Source organism: Nelumbo lutea, chromosome 1, assembly GCF_056320005.1.
Source record: "Nelumbo lutea isolate HS-2025 chromosome 1, American lotus-T2T, whole genome shotgun sequence".
In the NCBI taxonomy this organism is placed as follows: Eukaryota; Viridiplantae; Streptophyta; class Magnoliopsida; order Proteales; family Nelumbonaceae; genus Nelumbo; species Nelumbo lutea.
The window spans coordinates 218521818-218544245 of NC_142684.1; the positions used below are offsets into that span (position 1 = coordinate 218521818).

Sequence of the window (22428 nt, forward strand, 5' to 3'; positions counted from 1 at the left end):
ACTAGGGGTGGCAATTTTTCACCCAACCCGCTGAACCCACCCAATCCACCCAGTATCTAACTTATCCAACCTGCCCATTTACTTGGTGGGCTGTGTGATCAACCCATTACCCAACCCACTCATTTAAATGGGTTGGGTTGGGTTGGGTTGTGGATAACCCTTGGTTAACCATTACAGACATAAGTATTAATTCCTTAGCAGTTTTTTAATTTTCTTCATTTGAATTAAATAATTTATAATTAATGTATTAATTTTCTATTAATTATTGACTAAATTTAGTTTTGTCTTGAATAAACACACTTCACCCAACATAAATCCAAATCCATTTGACTCGAGTTCAGACTAGTTCAACATGGTTTGACTCGACTCAGCATATACCGATTTGGGTCGACCCAAATCCGAAACAAACCATGTGGGATGGTTCTGCTTGCTCTGCCCGGTTTAGGTCGCCCGGACCAACCAGTATTCACACGACCTAAATCTGAAACGACTTTGGGCGGGATGGTTCGGTGTCTGCGTGCTTTGCCTGGTTTGGACCATCCGGCCAGCCAATAGCCACAAACCTTACCCGAATCCAGGCCAACCCGATTTACTTATGTTGACCTACTTCGGGTCAGTCGGTTCACTCCCAAACCCGTGCACAAACCTGATGTGGTCCGGTCCAAGTCAATCCACCATTAAGTGAATCAGTCCGGTTCGACCAGACTGATCCAGATCTAAATGGTTCAACCACCCTTGATGTGATTAGCTTGAAAATAATCCAATTAGATAGTTCAAGTTGGTCTAACCAATGGCTTTGCCGCTTGTGTAAAAATAACATACATGTAATGTAATTTGAACCTTCACCACTTGTGTAAATAGTAACTACAATTACCACCAAGCTATGACCAACTTATTTGTTAAGAGAGAGTTAGTTTGTTTTTCAAGTCCATAAATATAATATCAATGGGCTTGGGCGGGTTGGATTGGGTTAAAGCAAGTTTGGGTTGAACCTAACCCATGTAATTTTATATAACTGGGTCATTAATGGGTTGGCGGGTTAGATGGATTAGGTTGAAGCTCAACCCAAACCAAACCCAACTCAACCCGCCTAATTGCCATCGCTACAATTGACTAACTCTACCCCTACCGTTAGCATCCGTTAATGTTTCAACAAAATCCGTACACACGTGACACCACATGACGTATAATTTTTTTTAAAAACCCAATATTAACCTTCTTCCTCTTTTGTAAGTCAGGTAAAAATCACCGCCCATGAACCAGACTGTTATGCTAGATTTTCCAATATTTGAGGATTCGCTGTTGCAAGTTGTAGCCGTGGTGGAGGAACATGGGAAGTGAGAGAGATAGAGAGAGAATGGGAAAGAGAGAATGAGGGATAAGGATATCCACTCGGCGGTGGCGAGATTATTGAAGCTAGAGGAGTCAATCCGGGGGCCGGTCCTGATTAGCCTCTACTCACCATTCTCATCCTTTTTGGAATCCAAACTCATCCGTGGAGGCAAACCCTCATCCCATCAGCTGGCATAAGGATAGACGACTTGACAACGACCATCTCCAATGTGGCTCACATGTCAACCTAGTTGCACTACTTCAAGCAATGCTTGGTTCGGATGTAAAGTACCGTCGGGAGGGAGGTTGCCAGTCGCATAGTGGAAGACATTTTGTTTGCTATTGGTGTCGAAACTAATGACATGATATTTAACTTCTACGATCTACCAACGAGGAGGGGTTAGTTCTCGCTTGCAGCATACCATGATTTTCTACTCCAAAACTTGGAGTCCTTCGTTATGGTAAGTAACAAGATACATTCGATCTCTATTCCTCTATCTCAACATTTTCATCATGTTGATCCTTCAACGACGTATGAGATGAACTACTTAAGTTGTGTTAATGCAGAGACTTTACAACATGGGAGCATGAAGGTTCTCAATATTAGGGCTACCACCGATTGGGTGTTTGTTGAAGCAACTGATGGCGGAAAGCATACTACCAATGCCGGGGGGCCATATACTACAAAGGACTTGTAATGCTAAAGAAAATCAGGACTCCCAAGTGTATAATGCCAAGCTCCAAGCTCCAGGCTCTTGTGTTGTGGTTGCATGCTACGCACCCTGGTTCCCGATTCGCGTATGTCGACATCTACAATCCATTGCTAGACATGATCACCAAAAGTTTACATTAAAATTTTCTTCATCCTGGGAAACCCATCTTTGTTTCGATGAATCCGTTGAAACTAATCCCTCATGCTCCCTCTCTAAACCTTCTTCTGCCTAGGGGTGAGCATTCAGTTTATTTAGTTAAAAACCAAACTGAATAAACTGAAAATTTAAAAATGAAATAAAAAGATGAAAACCGAAGCAAAACCGAATTACAAGAAAACTGAAATAACCAAAACCAAAATTTTTGGTTCGTTATTAATTTTGTGAAATATAAAATTATTATTAATATGAATATTATAAATCTATTATAATTATTTTTTTGAAACTTTGAAGCTCCAAATAATCAAAATTTTCTAATATTTCTAGTAATATTAAAATATATTAAAAATATTAATTACTGAAAGTTATAGTTACTACATTATTGAAAATATTAAAGTAACTAAAACTTAAAGAAATATCAAAACAACAAAAACAATAACAATAATAATAATAATAATAATAATAATAATAATAATAATAATAATAATAAAATAATAAAATAATAATGATGATGATGATGATGATGATGATGATGATAATTATTGAAAACATTAAATCAAATAAATATAAAATATAAAACGTAAATAAAAACATTATAATTATTTAATTAGTGCAAATTAATTTTATCAAATAACTAAAAAATAACATTCGATATTCAATAATTATTTGAAATTGTTAGAAATCATTTTTGGATAGTATTTATGATTTTCATAATTTGATGTTAGTCAATAATTATAAATGATTCTTAATGATTAATTTATATAAAAATGAATGAAACCGATGTGTCAAGTAATTTACTAATAAATTAAATATCATTATATATCTTAAGGAATTAATAGTAGTGATTGGTTATTAATAGCTTGAATTAATAAGTAATGATTATTTATTAATTAACGCAATTATTATAATTTATTAATGTGTCTGGTTTGGACTAGTTTTAAATATCGTTAATTATTTTGAGAAATTAACATTTATAATTGGTTATTAATAGTTATTAGTTAAAAGACAAAACCGAACCGATTATTAATAGTTATGTTGATTTGGACCGATTCAAAAGGATGAAACTGGACTGGTTTGTTATTAAAATGGTTTATTTATATGGTTATGGATCGGATTTGAGTCAGACTATTTAGAATCCGACACAAAATAATTGTCTTCATAACCCGAATGAAGCCAATCGTGTTGGCATAACCCCTTATTTTGGCATGTTCAAGTACAAGTACAGTTAGCAAAATAGGGAGCACTGACAAAAGTAAATGAATGCCAGAAAACTAATAGCATACCTTTAAAAAGTTTGTTTGATCTAGTGCTCATAGTGTCATAAACAAAGTAAAACTACCGTTGGAATATAATGAACAACAAAAACAACCATAGCAGTCTCACCCCTATTTTGGTGTAGTCAAGTATGAATCTATGGTTAGGAAAATAAAGGATGGAGCATTGATAGAAGGAAAGTGATGTCAAAGAATTGATGATACTTGCTTTATCTAGCTCTCGAACCGTTCCAAAAACTTCTAATAGAATGGAAGAAAACAGAGCAAAACCACTGGGGTGGGATTCTCAAGCTATTGCATCGTCTTTGTTTATGTGGGATTCTCAAACTTCGAGCTTCTCTAAAGGTGAAGAATAAGGGTTGGTAGGAAGGAAATAGTTCATCAAGTTGCAGAAAAAAATATAACCTAGAAGGTATTCTAGTATAACATGACCTAGAATCGTGCTTCATTCAAAGTTGAGTGGAGAGAGTTCATTAGGCTAGGAAAATCTCCCAAAACGTGAGCTACATGCTTACTTAGATGGAATTACGTAGAATTAAAAATAAAAAAACAAAAAAAAAATTAGCAAAGGGGAATTTGGAAATTGAGGGGTTGGCCACTTGGCTAGCAAAGGGGATAGATAGATAAGACTTATAGATAATTTAGGAGAAAGTGGGGGATAGTGGTGCCACTTGGCTAGGTTAGATTAGATTTTGGTAGAGAGTCATTTTAGGAATAGTTTTAGGAAGGGATATCCAAAAGGAAAGATGGATGGGCCAGGCATGTTGAGATGTCAAAATGAGAGAGGGACAAGGGAGTGATGAGGTGGCTTCATGAGGGAGCAAGGAAGGCGAAAATGAAGAGGGGCTGAGAGTTCTTGGTTGGGGTAAGGGAGAAAGCTTAGGCCATGACATGGCATGTTTCTACTTTAGATGGATAATGAAACTGAATCTAAAACTTTAGGATAACTTAAGGATAGGTGGTTGTATCTAAAAATAATTCATCCATTACGTCCCCTTCCTCCCCAAAATAAAAAGGCAAGATGGTCATAGGGTATGGAGGTGTGGGATTAAATCTGCATTAACTGCAGTATCTCTATAGTAAGTTTCCACTAGGAATGGCAATGGGGTGGGTTCGGGGAAGGTTTTATAAATTATAGACCCTTCCTATCTTCCTAAACCTCCCAAACCATACCAACCCCAAAACCCGTAGCAGGTTGGATTTTGAGAATCCAAACCCTTTTTGCACATGAAAATGCATAGCCTTCCCTGCATTCAAGGGTAGGGTGGGTTGGGTTTAGAACCAATTTCCTATTATTTCTTGTTATATATAAGCAATAAACAAGTAAAATAACATAAACCTTGACCACATCCAGCCAGGCCCATTCATAATCTTAATTGTATGTTTAGTTGTTAAATATAATAAAAATATTACATATAAGACAAGAGGAAGGATTCAATCCTCAAAAAGTATGTGCTTGGTTCCATGGGTGTTTTATAAATAGAGTGTTTATTACTTTAAACATTTATTTGAAAAACTCCACTTTAAATGTTTCTTGCTTTTATTGTTTGGTTGGGCATTTCTTAAATGTTTCTTACTTTCTACCTCATATTAACACCCCACAAAGTATGCCATATAAGTGTTTCATTTCAAGAAACGTTGGGATGTTGGGAGAAACAAGAATTTGATGTTTCCCCAAATGCCTCATGCACATAAATCCAAGCGTTTATATATTTTGTGTTTATTTGATAAACATTTCAATAAACTCCCACAAAACCAAACATAGCCAAAATCAAGGTTCTTAAAATTGAACCAAATAGGGAACCGTTTTGGGGTTTGGTTCCCAAGTCAAATGGTCCAATCATTCGAACTGAACGGACGACTTGTTTTGACAAAAAAAAAAAAGTAAAAAATGACAAAAATCTATTGTCCATGTCAACAGTTCGATCACCCAGGTCAATGCTGACCAAATCAATGGTTTTTGGCCAAAAAGCGGTTCTAGGCAGAAACAAAAGCGGTTAGGTTCCCGGTTTTTCCGGTCCAGTTTTGAAAACATTGGCCAAAATTATGCTCACACCATTCTCACAGCCATTTTCAGCCATGCATTGGAAACATGTCCAACACCAAATCCTATTTCATAGGACAAAAGGCTAATCTTGATAGGATTGACATTGGCTAGGGTCCACCCTATCTTTTGCCAATCTTACAATGGGTTTGGGCCATCCAAACATTCCACCACGCTCCATAGTCCCAGCGCCCATGCAGGCTGACTTTGTGCTAGTCCACCTAGTAACAGCTGAGCACTGCAATACGAACGTCACCACTTGTACCACACAATTGCAATTGGAAGGCATAGTGTAGGCTTTGATGTTATTTGTTATGTGCCTTTGGAGAACTCACCCCTAAAAGCTAGTTGTTAGAGTGAGGGAACCTAAGCACATATATATCCCACAACAATATCCCATATACTTTCTCTGCATGAGAGTGTAGATGTGTTAGAATGCAAATTTTAGTTTGCTTTTGCTTTAGATATGATTATTGAGAAGTAAAATTGCTAGTAAATGGAAGTAAGAAGAGGGTTATCTTTTTGAGAGTGAGGTAGGAAGCAAGATGTTGTAGTCTCTACTTTATATAAGAGAGAATTAAGGTAGGAAGGAGGTGGTGCAAATTTTGCACAAGTTTTTGGTATATAAAATTCACACTATTAATTAGTGCAAATGATACATAAGGTTGTGTTTAGTTACAGTCAAGGTTCAAAGTATCGACACATGCCGATACACCAGTAGGGTGTATCAACTTGTATCTACTAGTGTATCGACCTGTATCAGTACTTTTTTTTTTTAGGTTTTATTTATTTTTTTTTCAAAGCCAATTCAGAGGGGTCTGTTTAATCCCCACTACCCTTTGAACCATGGTCTGACCCGATACAAACCCCTAGAGGGGTGTATTGGGAAGCCATCGGCCGATACGGGCTGATACTTTGAACCTTGGTTGTAGTGCACTTTTATTTGCATTAATACAAATACATGGGAGTGCAAATGAAAAAAATCTAAATTCTCATTTAATTTTGTTTTGGGTTTTACTTTATTCTGCTTCATGTCTTAATTTATTTCATTTGTATTGCAATCAAACTAAATGAACAAAATTTTGAAATAAAAATAAATTAAAATTTACACTCAAATCATTTGCAATACCATAGTTTTGCATCAATGCAAATTTATTTGCATTGCAATCAAACACAGCCTAAAATACAAATTTTATATCATGTAGGAGTGTAAATATAGGCTGCGTTTGGAAACGATGCAAATGGAGTGTAAATCCCGGTTCAGGATAAATTTGCACTGGTTCACTTTTGCGTGTGTTTGGCAACATTACATTTATGCATTGACAAATGATAGACCAATGCATATTTACATTAATAATAAGATGTAAAAGTACATCAACAAAAAAGAAGTAAATTTACATTCAATTGAGCTTTTGATAAAAAAAAAGCATATGCTTTATTGGAATTCATGTTTGCATCCATTACAGCTAAAAGTCTGTTTGGTAAGAAGGTAAAATTGCCAATGCAAAACTAACCCAACTTTGCAATTTATATGAATTATTTTACACTCTACATAATTGCATTCATACTTATTTTCATCATTTCCAAACGCAGCCTAAGTTTTTAATTGCAAAAAGGAGATAAGTCCTTAAAACAAGGAATGTCAAATGCAGCTTAAGCACTTATTGGTATTTGGGAAATAAGCCTGAAATAAGTGCTTATTTTTGAAGCCCAAATTTCTAGCTTTTTTTAAGCGCTTATACAGTAAGCAGTTATTTAGTTTTTTTCTTCCAAAATTATCCCTAGTTGAATTTTAAAATACCACTTATACCTAGTTGAATTTTATAAAAGTACTTTCATAAATGTTCTTTTGTAAAAGTACTTTTATAAAATGTTTTCATAAAAGTGCTTTTGTTAAAGTACTTTTATAAAAACACTTTTAATTATGAAAGTACTTTTACGAAAGCACTTTTATGAAAGCACTTTTATAAAAGTCCTTTTATGAAAGCACTTTTATAAAAGCACTTTTAAGAAAGTAATTTTATGAAAGCACTTTTAAGAAAGTCCTTTTATGAAAGCACTTTTATAAAATCACTTTAAAAAAAGTACTTTCATGAAAGCACTTTTATAGAAGCACTTTTATAAAAGTACTTTTACAAAAGCACTTTAACAAAAGTACTTTAATGAAAGAACTTTTATGAAAGCACTTTTACCAAAGTACTAAAAGTGTTTTCATAAAAAAATTTCATAAAAGTGTTTTTATAAAAGTAATTTAATAAAAGTGCTTTCAAAGGGTATATTTTGAAAATTTGAAAGAAAATGAAGGACGAAATAATCATAAATGCTTATTAGAGAAAGAACTACCAAACTCCCAATATAAAATAAGTGCTTATTTTAAAAATTAATCACTTGAAAAAGTTGGGTGCCAAATGCAAATAAATGCTTATTTAATACACACTTATTTTTAACATAAGCACACCCCAACATGGCCTAAGTTTTGTATATAAATAATTATCCACAATAAAAGTTTAGTTAATAACTAATTTCTTAAACTTTTCTTGAAAGACAATAACTAATTAAACTTTAGGGGTTGATAAAATTTTAAATAACTAAGTAACTCAGAAAATTTTGTTTAGGAGTGGATAAAGTGATCAATGCAACCATAAAACTTAACCAAATTGTAATTTAGGTAACTATAACATTTTATTATTGTAAACTACTAAACTCTATAGGGGAGGTTTAAGTAATTTGTCCATTATTTAAAAATTTTTTAAAGCCTAACCTATATTTAAAGTTAATTAAGTCCAATATAAATTAAGTATAAAAAATAAAAATAATTCTATAAATAATATTTTAATTAATAATTCATTAAACTTTAGGGGATGATAATTAAGTAACTCAGTAAATAAGTAATTTATTTCCTTTATCCACTAAAATTCTAAATATGTTATTTTATAAATTAAATGAGCTGATTAAAATAGTAAAATTATTAATTTTCTTAACTGAACCACTTTAATTGGATAGACCTCCTCTCTTAGATGACATCAGTAGACAAAAACCTCTCATTCCTCAACTCTCCATCCATATCTATTAGCACATGACATCATATGTGGTTTAAATTTTTTAAAAATCCCAAATTTACCCATCAATTATCTCTTTGCTTAGTTTTTCAAAAATCCTCATATAGAAAAAGCAACCTTGAACAGATTCATTCTTGTTTTTAGGTTTTTTTCTCTTTTCTCTTTTTATTTACTTGACTTTTGTGTTAATTCAATCGTGGATACAGTGTAGTACGTATGGTTGAAAAAAAAATTCTTTTCGTAAAATTGTAATATCTTTCTACAAAATAAAAAAATAGATAAAAATGATTTATAGAAGAAAGTTTGAAGTGAAGATTTAACAAAATAAGTTCAGAAAAATACCCGTTTACCCTTTTGTGAGGAAATTAAGATCACCAATTGTTAATTGCCATTGAAGAAACCCAGTTAATAAAAAAGTGCAAGGATCCATCACCCAACTCTCCACCTCCCTCAAAAATGTCAAAAAAGGAATCTTCAACAACTTTTTTAAAAATGTCAAAAATGTCAAAAAAGAATCTTCAACAACTTTTTCATAAGAGGTAAACACATTAATTGAGTATTTTCATTGATTCAATCATTGTCTTGTCTGTTACACTATTGAAATAGGTCGTTGTACATCTTACTCCACCACCGCAGTCAAGTTTTTACTACTTCAAAGGTTGAAGACGATAGGTTTTTCACTTTAAATTAATTATAAAAAATTAACCCATCAAATCCCAAGTTTTATTTGGGGTATCTTAATCCTTTTCCTAGATTTTTTTTTTCTCTTTCTTATCTTTTTGTAACGATTTAAATGAATTTAGATCCTCAGGATACCTGCCACATGGCAAGTTATGGGGTCCTCCATCATAACAACTTCTCTCATAGCCCCATTGCTGAAATTGTGGGTATTTGTTTGGTTCGTGTTAGAAGTTAGAACTTAAATTAATATGATGTTTGCTTTGAATTCTTCCTAAATTTCTACAATAGAACTCATAGAAGCTATTTCATATCAAAGTATGCCAATTTCTACAACTACAACGTCGTTTTTTTTTTTTTTTTTGTGATTGTGGACCGACTATATCTTCATGATGCAGATAAATGTCTATAGGTTGAAGAGGGAGGCAATTCTTCCATTTGACCACGTTCTTCTATTTGCAACCACAGCTTGTAAGATTAGAAGCAATGGTGCTATGTGTGTTATTTTCTCACAATAATAATAAATAGAAAATAACAAAAACAAAGAAATTAAGAAAAGTTAAAAGAAGAAAACGTGAGGGTTGTTTTGATGGGGAGATGTTTTAGGAAAACTTTTTTAGGTAATTGAGAAGTGGGTAGAGTGTGAAAGTCTTTCATATGGCCTTTATTTTAGGAAAACTGTTTAGGTAAAATCCCATCTTACTCTTTCATATGGCTTTTATTTGATCCCAGGTCTCTACTGGGACAAGTCAAAGAACCTACCAACTGAACCACCATCAGTTGGCATTGTTGACATGGAGTGTATAATATAGTAATAGATTTGGTGATACAACCAAATCCCCTATAGGGCCACTGAGTAGCACAACACCACACTAATAACCTTCTCCCCAAAGTTGGTGGCAGCAGGATTCGATTTCCCATCTCTACTGAAATGAACCAGATAACATACCAACTGAGCCACCTCTCAATTAGAGAATTATATCTATATCTTTGATCCCATGCCAGCAGAAGTCCTTCTTAACCTCCTAAGCGTGCAACTTGTGGGTATCCTTGGATTGAGAATTTGTTACATTTTTAATGGGCTTGAACCCTAACTTAAGCCCAGTTGAAACTCTTCAAATAGAGCAATCGGACTTGTATCCCTATTCGGCTAATCCTGGTCCCTAATTCTGTCACTTCAATTTATAATGATCAAAAGCACATGAATTGTACAGTCTACTTCTTATGACCCTGTAGTCTACTTGAAATGCTGCCACATCAGCATGAGAAGGATCTTTTGAAATCACAAAATCACACGAACGCTATGAGGTCATTATAAGCATGAGAGATATTCTTAAGGTGAGAATGAATGCTTGTGTTATTATAAGGTGTTTGCATGGTTTTTGCTTTTAATAAATCTGATCTCCTTGCCACTATCTAGACATTTTGAGCTTGAATGTAGCTTCCTTTCTAGTGGAGACTGTTGTGAGTTAAAATAGTTATAAAGTTTTTTTTACAAGAAACATACAAGAGGGGGTGTTGGGGCCTTGGGGAATGTCAAATTGATTCCTCCATCGGCTGCTCTTAGTTGGCATCCAATATGGCAGTGTCACATACTATCAAAGATGGATATACATTAAATATGGAATACCCATAAACTCTCCAAAACGAAGATTCTCTTTTTTTTCTCATTCTATTCTTCTTGAACCATTGGATCTGCATCTAAACGTTAATCTCTGTAATATTGAGTAATCGGCCATTAAAAAAACATTTATTTTTTAATTTGACAATTGAATGAGAAATCGATCGGCATGGTAGGGTAGTGTCACATTCAATATAAATATTTCACTCATACGTTTTAAACAGTAATGTAAATGCCAAATACAATATTACTCAAAACACTTTATTCAACGACTAGTTAGCATAAGTACCAATCGAATAAATTTCATTTTATGGCGTTTTGGCATTGGAAATGTCATTACCTCTCAAAACGTTTAAGCATAAAATGGCAAAGGTACCAACAAAAACCTAAGTTTAATTAATCCAATCGAGTGGTGGAGGATGTCATGCATCCAATGTTACATCACTTATGGGTCGGTTTGGGTTAAGACACTTCGGATTAATTTTGGGTTGGGTTGAATTTCGTATTGGGTTATTAAATGCTAGATCCTAACCTTAAATGTTCAGGTTAGGGTTGACTCGTGGGTCAATTTGGGTCATCCAAAAAATAACTGAAATTTAAAAAAATAAAGAAAACTATATGAAAAATGCTAAAATTAAAGGAATTAATCTTAAAATTCCAAATATAAAATAAAAAACTTAAACATTTAACAATTTAAAGAGTAAATAATAAAGAGTAAAGACTAAATAGAAAAAAAATTAAAGAGTGGAAACTTCTAAAAATGCATAAATAGTCTCAATTAGATTTGACAATCGGGTCAACGGGTTTGACCCATGATCCAACCCAACCCAACCCAACCCAGAAAAAACTGGGTTGGGTTGGGTCGGGTTTGTGGGTTGGGTCAACTTTTTGCTAGGTCTATTTACTTGATAGGACCGGAGGGGGGGGGGAGTTTGATGGTTTTAATAGGACAACCGACTTTATTCTATGCAGTTTGAAATTATTCGGGAATTATTTGATTTCGGTTTGTGAAAAGCTTGATTTGGTTTGGTTTAAATCAAGCTTCGAGCCGAGTTCAAGCTTAATATATATGTGTTCGCTTGCTAATTGAGACAAACCTGAGCTCAATGAAGTTCGGCTCGTGAAACTAACGAGCCTTATCGAGCCTAATACATACATATATGTATGTATAATAATATCTTTATATACATAATATTTTATCTTTTATATACATGATAATAAATAATTTTTATAATTCTTAATATTTTATATGTAAAATGAAAACATAATTTTTTATATGTATTAGTTTTATTTTTTTAAATAGCTTGACTCACAATTGAACTTTATAATCGAACCGAATTAGAACTTAAATTTTGAACTCAAATCGAACTCAAGCTTAATAGTTTTTTTGATGAGGCAAGCTTGAATAGATGAATAATCAGTTTCAGCTCGACTCGAATCCATCTCTGCTTTCTAGAATAACCAAACCAAACTTGTACTGTTACTTGTTGTTTGAAACCTCTTGTAATATTTGCTGAATTGCTGCAGTGTCCAATTTTTCAGTTTTCACCAGTAAGAAAATAAATTATGGCTTACTTACTGAAAAGCAGAATGAAGAATATGTAGATCATTCCACATTTAGGTTTAGTAATTATAAAACGCCACCTGATGCCAGGTACTAGACGCCATTGAGATGATGAAAAATTACGTGGCGCGCACGGCAATCACGCATCCGATGACTAATGTGCAGTGTAGATCTTGAAATCTGTTACGTGGTGAGAACTGTTTGATTGTGGATGTTGGTCCTTTAAAACAAGACATGTGTCACACAAAAGTTGAGATTGTGGGTTCTTTAATTTGCTCTCTCCCTCTCTCGTCCCACCACCAGATTCTCAAGGTCGCAAGAGCCAATAGGATAATCTATTTCCTTCAATGCACTAACACCATATACTTGTGTAGTAGCAGAGTTTAGTAGGTCCCCATGTTGGGTAAAGCCTTGCATGCGCAATGGCTACCACTTAACAAATACATTGACTGAAGAAGACCCCCTGCTCGCTAGCTTTGAAGACCCCCCAAGACCATGAATGGTTGTGATTTTTTTTTTTTTTTTGTTTTTTATTTTTCACCAAATGGCTATGACATTGTATATCATAAAAATAACAATAAGAAAAATGGAAAGCAATCTGGTGGAGCATGTCTAGTGTTGAGTGGTGACAGCCTTTGACATGTGCTCGGGGACGGCAGACCTCCCTCGCCTAGGCTTCGACATAAAAAATGCTAAAATCAAGAATTCAAGATTCATATATATTTCTGGTGGTCAAGCGTTATTCAAATCAGGATTGATAAATCATCTTTCAATTGATATCGATTAATCTAATAACCATTTCGTTTCTATCGAAGCAGATGAATGGGTACATGTCCAAATGTTGATTAAAAAAATGTAAAAAATGGAGGCAATGTAGACACGGCTCCAAGTATTAGACCTGATTTTTTATTTTCTCGCTTTACTTGTTCGTAGTAGTATGTAAGATCTTATCCGTAAAAAACATGGGGCGTGCCAGTCTGCACATGGCTTAATTATCTGCTGTCCATCCGAGAGTCGGTTGTTGTTATCGAATTGAAGAACAATTAACAAACACCCTTTTATCTGGGCATACACATATCAGTGCAACAACCAAAAAGTTCCTACGTGGATTATAATCCAAGAATTCAAGAATTCTTCCCCATATCTGACCACAGCAAATACGTATCTTAGCTGTTTTAATTAATTAATTAATTATTATATTATATGGAGTTCATGATCCAAACATCCAGACCAATAAAAAGCACAAGCTACAAGTCAAACATGAACCGTCTAACGGCTGGCCCACCTCAAGCCCATTCACACTCACTGTCGACTGTCGTTGGCAGTTCGCACCATAGCCCCGAAAGATGGGTCAAAGATGAAATAATAGTGAATGAAAAGGCGTCCACATGGTTCCTAGGGTCGATCTCTGCTTTGCTTAAGCCGTAATCAATAAAAAAAGTATCCATGAAAATGTTGTTGTTTCAGCGGGCCAATCAAATCACTCTCTTTGTAACCTGAAATGTAGGGAGAATTGCAGAGCCATTTGCCTTTTAAAATGGCATTTTCTTGTTTTCTTTTTCTTTTTCTGGCTTTTGTAAAAAGGACTGGCTGTAAACAGAGAAGGACCAAAAGCGACCAACCCAACCCAACCAAACTACAGGGACAGGGACATGGGCAATTGGGCATCCCCCTTCCCCTTCCAATATATGTTATATGTGACGCCCATCTGTCAATCTGCTTTTAGAAGAAGAATCCGAAGCGCACAGCACAGAGAGGACGACGTGATATTACTAACTTTAAGACAACAGACCAGAACAGAGCCCAACACTCCATGCGCCCCTACTTTATTGGTTTTACCTTATGCTACAACAAGACGATGCGCTAATTGTCAAATTATATATTTCTTCTTGCATGGCTCCGCCATCCTCACGTCCAATCACAGGAGGAAGCAGCTGATTGGATGTATTCCTGCCTTCTTTCGTGCCACTGCCACATATATAATTATTCTAATTGAAGTTAAAATTAGTTAAAACCAGCTCATTTAATTTATTAACTCACCATATATACATACCAACCCACAAAGTCTAGCTTTTTTCTTTTTTACTATATTTGGAGATAGGAAAGTGCATGGTTACTCTAGTCTGTACTCTGTAGTGTATATATAAGTTTTCTCTTATATTATTAACGAATCCTTGAAGATTCTTTTCCCCACTTCACATGTTATGACGGACGGCCGACACAGCAAATTCTCTCTCGCCCTTTGAGGTTTGAGCTGGGACAGGCTATTGGGTCATCACGATTCTTGCCATTCAGAGGGATGAATACCACACTTGGCCAACTTAACATATTATTGGAGGTAGAAATTTACGATTCGTCCCAATCAGTTTCTATGGGCTGGTGAGTCATCATGAGTAGTTCATTCATCCTAGGGCATTTGTTGAAACTTGAAACAAGTGTTGAGAGCTGATGGTGCAACGACCGCAATGCTTTCATGGTTTTGATCTAGCTAGATATATAGACTTCTGTTAACTTTAGTGGACCATATCTCACTAAAATTTCCCTACACTACACTGTTTTCACTTAATTTCTCTCTACTTCTCTTAATCCTCCGTTGTTTCGTGGCCTTTCTGCGACTTACATTGTTATGGCTTATACCTACTGTTTTTTTTGGTTAATGCTTAAGAGTACAACTCTAGGCCTACAGGCTACAGCCCTCTCTCTCTCTCTCTCTCTCTCTCTCTCTAAACATCATGTGTCGCAATAGCCATCAGCATCGACCTCGACGTTGTTTGTTACAGTTATTAAAGCAAACTGTGCAGTGACTTGACTATTTCATTGTTTCACCAATCGGAGTACATTGGGCCTAAGACAGTAGGACTACAGGACCAGCAATTTGAGCTTGGCGGACCTCATAATAGCAACTTGTTGCATATAGTTAGAGGAAGATGGGTCTATGCCACAGAAACTCACGATTGGTAGCGTTTTGAAGCAGATTTTCTTAGATCCAAATAACACTGGGATCCATTAAATATTGGACACCAATCCTCTCACTATTGAGACATGTCACAGAAGCTAAAGCCCACAGACCAATTTTGGTCCTATAGTTCCTTGGACACAACCTTCTGCACCCCACTGAAAACGAACAGAGTGGATGTTAGCTCCCTGGAACAGCTTTTGCAAAGGATGCCAATGAGAATAAATAAAGATCTTTCGAGAATATGTATTTCTTTCTGTCTATTTTTGTTTCTTTTCTGCCTTTTGCCCATTTTATAGATTTTGGGAAAATATTGGCATTACGTCTCTGTTTGTTTCAATGTAAAATGGACAGAAAAAATGAAGAAAGAAAGGGAAACGTACAACCTATAGTGTATGTTTTCATCAAATCACTAGATGAAAGCTGCTTCTTTAAACTAGAATTTGTTTCAGTTTTAGAAATAAAAAGCACATATATGACCAAGAACTTACTTTTGTGTTTTTTGTCTTAAGAATCACTTTGCTTTCAAACCAAATGATTTTGATTTGTTTTTGAAACTCAAAGAAAAAACATTCACATTGGAGAACACTTCTTAGTGGTGGTAACATTAATTTCAAGAAAAATATGTCTTGAGTCTCTCAATATACTTGTAGAGTGGGGGAAAGCCTTACCAATAAGGGGGGGGGGGGGGGGGGGGGGAAGGGCAGGGTACTGATATTATTGCAAAAACATGGGTTAGAAATACAAATCTTATATATTGTTTTTCTAAGGTCTGACTCATGTTTGAATTTTGATGTTTCACATTTACAACTTAATTTTTTCTTCGTTGGTTAACAAGAGAAATTAAAAGAGAAAAATAAGCTAGAATTATAACAAACTAAGAAGGTAAACTTTTCCCTTTTTAACCCCTTTTATTTATTTCCTAAAAAAAGTTAGTGGAAGCAGATGAAAAGAGTGTAGAAAAGTAAAATTGGCCCCAACCGGCCCCAATCAATCCCTCCCCCCCCACCCCCCAAAAAAACGATATTTTTTTCTTTTCTCTTTTTTTTTTTTCCATCTTTTTATTGTTTTCTTTGCTGACAAACATAATTTATAAATAAGTTTAACAGGAAGGTGTTTCTTCCACATGGAAACATGCATGATTGGAGGGATGGGCCAGGAAGGGTCCTATATGAAAAATTTCATCCCCAAAAGGGCCAAAACACTTGCTGTATAAAACCACCTTCATTGAAACTTTGCAAGGTTTAAGCATCAATTAATACAAGGCGTTGTATAGAGCTGAATGGACATTTGGCTAAATTTAGAGCTCCTTTATATGATGGACACCAATATTACAGATATCATATAGCTTGTTAGTGACAAAATAGATGAGGTCACATTCTAAAAGAAGCATAACTAACCAAAGTAGCTCCTTTTTCTTTTCTATAACAAAAGGGATAATAGAACAGCTTAATTAGGTTAAAAGTAATACAAATGAACCAGTTTAAGCTATATACATAGCACCTTTTTGTCATTAATCATAAGACACTTACAAATCAAACATGGCACCCTACAGTTAAGTTAATTTATACTTCTTTTATCCACAAGAGTACGATTAGTTTGTTCTCTAAGTAATAGTTTACAAAAACATATTATTTGTTGATTGGGATTCCGCATAGTTTGTGGTCTACCCCATCACCTTCAGTGATAAGACGGAAAGTGTTGGCGATTAGGTCAATTGGATAAGCAGCGTAAATGATTTAGCCATTTAGGAATATAATCTTCCATGTGGCAGAATCATTAGCGGGCCAATACATGCATGTCATGTTCCACCTGCCAATTACTATTTGTAGAACAAATTTAAGGTTAGCTGTGTATGAATCATTCATTATCTCTAAAATTAAAAGAACCAGATAATGTAGACCTTTATTTTTGGGATATTATTTAAAATTCGTCATGACTTTTTTATATTTTTTTAGGCTATGTTCGCTTTTTCTTAAGTTATTTATTTGGGTAAATATAGTTATTTGGGTAAGTTTTTTCTTGAAAAACATTTATCTAGGTAAGTGCATTTATCCATGTTTTTTAATTCTCATTTAAATAAGGCAATGACCATTTTAACCATAAAAATTGATTATTAAAAGTGTCATTTTTGTCACATTCAATTGTTGGCAACTTTCCCCCTAGGTGGGAAAGTTAATTACCCACCTAGATAGGTGATACCTAGGAAAATAAACTTTCCTTGGTCCCCACATAAATCTGAAAAAGAACATGGGATTCTTGGTCAATGGAATTCCCATTGACCAAATTTCCCCCTCTCAAAATCCCAAAAACAAATGCCCCCTTAAATTCACCACAACTTTTAAAAACATCCACGAAGCTCCCAATTGATTGAGTTTTATTGTCCAAAACTCACATTCCGTTAAGATTTCCGTTACATCACTGTTGGTGACAATTAATAAGAGTTATGTATGTAAACATTTAAGTATTTTACATGACCAAACTACCCCTGAATGGCCAAGATTATTAAATATTTTTATGACAAAATTACTTTGACTTAGGCCCTGAAGCACAATAGGCTTGCAAATTTCAATTTTGATGTATTTAATAAGGTTTACTACCATTTTAGGGGTAAATAAAGGTTGACTAACAATTTTAAGGGTAGTTTGGTCACATAAAATACTTAAATGCCTACATCGACAACTTTTATTAATGGTCACCAATGGTAATATAAAGGAAATCTTAACAGAAGGTGAGTTTTGGATAGTGAAACTCAATGACAGGGCTCTCTAGAAGTTTTGAAAAGTAATGGTGTTTAAGAGAAATGCAAAAAATTCATTTTCAGTTTTAGATAATATCCCTTTTTTATTTCAAGATACTAAATGATAAGAATCTGGATTTGCTCCTCAAAGAGCGCACCACACACTAACCTCACAGTGTTTTCACCCAAGTATTGAGAACATCTCTCCTACTTGAGTTGTGCTCTCTCTCAGTTTGGAAAAAAGTACAAATATAAATACCATACAAAACAATATAAAATGCAAGATTTTACACTCTGCATATTTGTATTTATACTCCTTCCAAACTGAGCATTAATTCCATGTTAGATCTTTTTTTACTTCATTTGTACTGCAATCAAACAAAACATCATTTGCACTACCATGATTTTGCATTAATGCAAATAAATTTACAATGCAAAACCAAACATAGCCTTAGGCTTAGTTTGGAAGGAGTACAAATGTATTTAGGAGCTGGCCAACCCTAGGTCGACCAACTCTAGATCTTCTCCTCTTACCAAAGAAAGCTCTAGCCTTCCTACTAAAGAGAGCTCTAGCATTCTTACCAAATAGAGCCCCATATCTCCTACCAAAGAAGGCTCTAGTCTTCCTGCCAAAGAAGGACCAACTACTATACAGAGGACTCTTACCAAAAAGAGATCAATCAGAGCAAAAAGGAAATTCTCTTCTTAGCGAGTTTCCTACTAAAGACCATTCCTTATTTCTATGTTTCTATTCTTGTAATTGTTTCTAGTTTATCCTTTATTATTTCTGTATAAATATTAAGCCATGTACAGTTATTCATATAGTGAAATTCAACCCATTCTTTTAATCTTTGTCTTTCAATCTTTAACTGGGTATCAGAGCCATGGCCTACAACACCCTCATTGTTTTTGAGATAATGAGCTCGAGCTCAACCTCTTCCCAGAATTCTTCCCTACCAATGAACATAATTTCTATTCCTAATATTTCACATTATTTGACAATCAAATTCAATGGCGAAAATTTTCTTCTTTGGAAAGCTCAATTACTTCCAGTACTTCGAGCCCACAAGTTGATGGGGCTCATTGATGGATTGGCCAAGCCTCCCTCAGAAGTGATTCCAGATCCTGTTGATAGCAGTAAGAGAATTCTGAACCCAGAATTTTCCACCTGGGTTCAGTTAGATCAACTGGTCGCAAGCCGGCTTGTAGCTTCTTTAACTAAAGGAGTCATAGCACAAGTCGTTGGACTCTCTACAACTGCTGAAGTCTGGAATGCTCTAGAGAAATCTTTCTCTTCTCATCCTCGATCAAGGGTACTTCAACTCAAATGTCAACTTCAAAACCTCAAGAAAGGGAACTTGTCCATCAGCGATTATGTTCAGAAAGCCAAAACAATTGCAGATAATCTTTCTGCAATCTCAGAACTAGTAGCAAAAGCAGATATGGCTTTATACATCCTATTTGGCTTGGACAGTGAGTATGAATCCCTTATTACATCTATTACAAATCGAGCTGATGCAAATCAACTCAACATTAGTGATGTTCTTGGGTTACTTTTGAGTCATGAAACCTAGCTTTTACAACACAATTTTTCTAGTGAAAATCTTAATGCAAATCTTGCAATGAATAATAATAAAAATTTGAAGAACAACTTTCAGTCCAATCAGAGTTCTTACAATCAAGGTAGGGGTAGCAACAATCGTGGCAGAGGCAGGGGGCGTGGTGGTTAGCCCTCAGGCCGTGGACAAGGTCATGGAAAAGGAAATAGTATTATTTGTTAGCTTTGTAACAAACTAGGCCATGAAGCACTGAAGTGTTACAAAAGATTTGATCTCTCATATCAGGGAGAAAACACTATGCATTCGATAGATCTTGCAGCCTTTCACAGCGGCATCTCACACAATAACTCTACATCTGGAACTGGATCTGATCCAATCTGGTATCCAGATAGTGGCGCCTGGATTTCTTTGTCTTGAAGGACCATACGAGGAGAGTTTTACTCCGAGGACCCAGTAGAGACAAACTCTATTAGTTTCTTGGAGCAGTTCAACACAAGATAGAGAACTCGACAACTCTTGTAGGTGAGGAAACTTCTGTGGTAGAATGACATCAATGATTTGGTCATGCATCTCTCCGAGTTGTGAAAAATAATATTTCTAAGTTTGGTTTACCTTATTCTGGATCTTTTAGTTGTCCTTTTGTGTGTGAAGCTTGCTAAATGGGTAAAGCCTATCGTTTAAGCTTACCATCTTCAACTACTACTTTTTTGCACCTCTTGAACTAGTTTTTTCTGATATATGGGGACCTGTCCCAACTTTGTCCAATAAGGGCTTCAAATATTATGTTCTATTTATGGATGCATATTCTCGATTTTCATGGATTTTTCCTCTTGAAAGGAAGTTATATGTATTTAATGCTTTTATTAACTTTAAGAATCATGTGGAAAATCTTTTCTCTACAAAAATTAAGATGTTTTAGAGCAATTGGGGTGGTGAATTTCGTAATCTCTCTCGTTATCTTGATAATGATGGTATTCTTCACCACCTTAGTTGTCCTCATACGCATGAGCAGAATGGTAGTGTTGCATAAACATCGGCATGTTATTGAGTCCACATTGTCTCTACTGGCGTCGTCCTCTCTCCCCCAGTCCTTTTGGGTAGATGCTGCTGAAACTGTCATTTTTCTCATCAATCAACTCCTAACTCTCGGCCTTGGTAATCTCTTTCCTTATGAGAAATTATTTGGAAAGCCTCCTGATTATTCTATGCTAAAGGTTTTTGGTTGTAAGTGTTACCCTCTTCTTCAGCCTTATAGTGCGCACAAGATGGATTTCCGTTCTACTCCCTATATCTTTGTTGGCTATAACAACAATCACAAAGGGTACTATTGTTACAATCTTACTACTGGCAAAGAGATAATTGTGAGACATGTTGTATTCGATGAGTACTCCTTTCCCGGATCAGCACAGTCATCACCGTCTTTCGTCCCTGTTACCCCTATTGGATTTTTTCTTCCTTCTTTGAGCACCATTACTGGTGACACGTGTCCAGCTCCTGTGGCTCTTGAGGCATCCTCTTCTCCCCTGCCATGTATATTTGTTACTAATGAGGCATCTGCTACTTCCTCCTCTGAGCCAAAACAGGAAGTTTCTCTAAGTGTTGATTCCTTGCCAGTTCTATGCACCTGCCCTATTCAAGAATTGTTGGACACAACTTCTGTTGTAGACCCTCCAGTGCACACTCATACAATGATGACAAGGTCCATGACATCTAGGTCGGCTTAGGCATTAACTGCCACTCTCCATCCTCTCCTAGTTGCTTTAATGCATGATGTTCATACTCATGAGGAGGAACCCTCCTCCTACGGACAAGGCTTCCAAGTCTCCTTACTGGCGGGCTGCCATGGCTGCCGAATTTCATGCCTTACTTCAGAATGATGCTTGAGAATTGGTTCTCTATGATGCTTCTACGAATGTTGTTGGCTCCAAGTGGGTTTTCAAAATCAAATGGCACCCTGATGGTTCCATTGATCGCTACAAAGCTCGTCTTGTTGCACAAGGCTTCACTCAGGTTCCGGGCATCAATTTCACAGAGACTTTTAGTCCTATAGTCAAACCTGCTACTACTGTGCGCATTGTTCTTGCTCTTGCAGTTTCCCATGGTTGGGACGTTCGATAGTTGGATGTTCATAATGCCTCTCTTAATGGCTTCATTACCGAGACTATTTTTATGCGTCAATTGAAAGGCTTTGAGGACAACAATTATCCCCATCATGTCTACAAACTTCAAAAGGCCCTCTATGGGCTCAAACATGCTTCTCGAGTCTGGTTTTCTTGGTTGAGTAATCATCTATATGATCTCGATTTTCAGGGTTCCTAGTGTGACCCCTCTTTGTTCATTTATAACTGAGAACAAATTACCATTTACATTCTTGTTTATGTTGATGATATTCTTATTACTAGATCCTCCTCTGCTCATGTCTCTCATCTTGTCAGCAATTTATCTTAGACCTTTTCTTAGAAAGACTTGGGGCCGCTGCGCTACTTCCTTGGTATTGAATCTCACCGTGATGCAACCAGATTGTTCCTTTCTCAGCATAAATATATTTTGAATCTTCAATTGAAGACTAACCTTGCTGCGGACAAACCTATCTCTAGTCCGATGGCCACCTCATCCCAGCTCTCATGGTTTACTGGTGAATTGCTATCTGATCCCACTCAGTACTAGAGCATTGTAGGTGCTCTTCAATATGTAACTCTGACATGACCTGATGTCGCTTTCGCAGTGAATAA

General features: G+C 35.5%; 1 pseudogene; it reads left to right on the forward strand.

The window, feature by feature from the left end:
* The first annotated feature begins 1254 nt into the window (after positions 1–1254).
* LOC148881075 (GDSL esterase/lipase At2g31550-like) lies at positions 1255–2185 on the forward strand (annotated as a pseudogene).
* Positions 2186–22428: the final 20243 nt, after the last annotated feature.